Genomic DNA, 1,738 nt, shown 5'->3' with positions numbered 1-1,738 from the left:
TGTACCACAATTTCTGTATCCATTCCTGAGTTGAGGGACATCTGGGTTGTTTCCAGGTTCTGGCTATTATGAATAAATCTGCTATGTACATGGATCTTGAGGAAGTGCTGTTTCTCATTGTCTGCGAAAGCACCAGATTGATTTCCAAAGTGGTTGTACAAGTTTACATTCCCACCAGCAATAGAGGAAGGTTCCCCTTTCTCCACATCCTCTCCAGCATGTATTGTCACTTCAGTTTTTTATCTTAGCCATTCTGATGGGTGCAAGGTAAAATCTCAGGGTTGTTTTTCTTTGCATTTTCCTGATGACTAGGGAGGTTGAGAATTTCTTTATGTGTTTCTCTGCCATTCTCTATTCCTCTACAGAGAATTCTCTGTTTAGCTCTGTACCACATTTTTTAATTGGATTACTTGATTTGTTCCTTTTTAACATCTTGAGTTCTTTATATATTCTGACTATTAGCCCTCTGTCAGATATAGGGTTGATGAAGATCCTTTCCCAGTCTGTAAGCTGTCGTTTTGTTCTGACGATAGTGTCTTTGGGTTTACAGAATCTTTTTAGTTTCATGAGGTCCCATTTATTGATTGTTGATCTTAGAGCCTGTGCTGTTAGTGTTCTATTCAGGAAGTTGTCTCCTGTGTCAATGAGTTCTAGGTTCTTCCCCACTTTTTCTTCTAGCTGATTTAGTGTGTCTGGTTTTATGTTGAGGTCTTTGATCCACTTGGACTTTAGTTTTGTGCAGGGTGATAAGTATGGATCTATTTGCATTTTTCTACATGTACACATCCAGTTAGACCAGCACCATTTGTTGACCATGCTGTCTTTTTCCATTGTATGGTTTTAGCTTCTTTGTCAAAATTCAAGTGTCCATAGGTGTGTGGGTTCATTTCTGGGTCTTCTATTTGATTCCATTGATCCACCATTCTGTTTCTATGCCATTACCATGCAGTTTTTATTGTTATTGCTCTGGAGTATAGCTTGAGATTGGGGATGGAGATACCTCCAGACGATTTGTTGTTGTATAGGATCATTTTGGCTATTCTGTGTTTTGTGTTTTTCCATATGAAGTTGAGAATTGTTCTTTCAAGGTCTGTAAAGAATTGTGTTGGTATTTTGATGGGAATTGCATTGAATCTGTAGATTGTTTTTGGTTTGATGGCCATTTTCATTATGTTAATCTTACCACTCCATGATAATGGAAGCTCTTTCCTTCTTCTGATATTTTCTTTAATTTCTGTCTTCTGTCTTTTTTTTTTTTTTGTCAAAAAGGTCTTTCATTTGTTTGGTTAGAGTCACACCAAGGTACTTTATGGTACTAATGGCTATTGTGAAGGGTGTTGTTTCCCTGATTTCTTTCTCTGCCCTTTTGTCTTTGGTATACAGGAAGGCTACTGATTTTTTTTGAGTTAATTTTGTATCCGGCCACTTTGCTGACTGTGTTTATCAGCTGAAGGAGTTTTGGGGTCACTCAGGTATCCTAACATCTCTTCTGCAAGTAGTGAAACTTTAACTTCTTTCTTTCCGATTTGTATCCCCTTGATCTCCTTTAGTTGTCTTATTGCTCTAGCTAGAACTTCAAGTACTATGTTGAAGAGATATGGAGAGAGTGGGCAGCCTTGCCTTGTCCCTGAGTTCAGTGGGATTGATTTAAGTTTCTCTCTGTTTAGTTTGATGTTGGCTATAGGCTTGCTGTATATTGCCTTTACTATGTTTAGGTATGTGCCTTATATTCCCGATC

The sequence above is a fragment of the Psammomys obesus genome, unplaced genomic scaffold, assembly GCF_907164565.1.
Source record: "Psammomys obesus unplaced genomic scaffold, mPsaObe1.curated_primary_1811, whole genome shotgun sequence".
Lineage (NCBI taxonomy): Eukaryota > Metazoa > Chordata > Mammalia > Rodentia > Muridae > Psammomys > Psammomys obesus.
The sequence above is the reverse complement of the archived record's forward strand: the minus strand, read 5'-3'. Positions refer to the sequence as shown.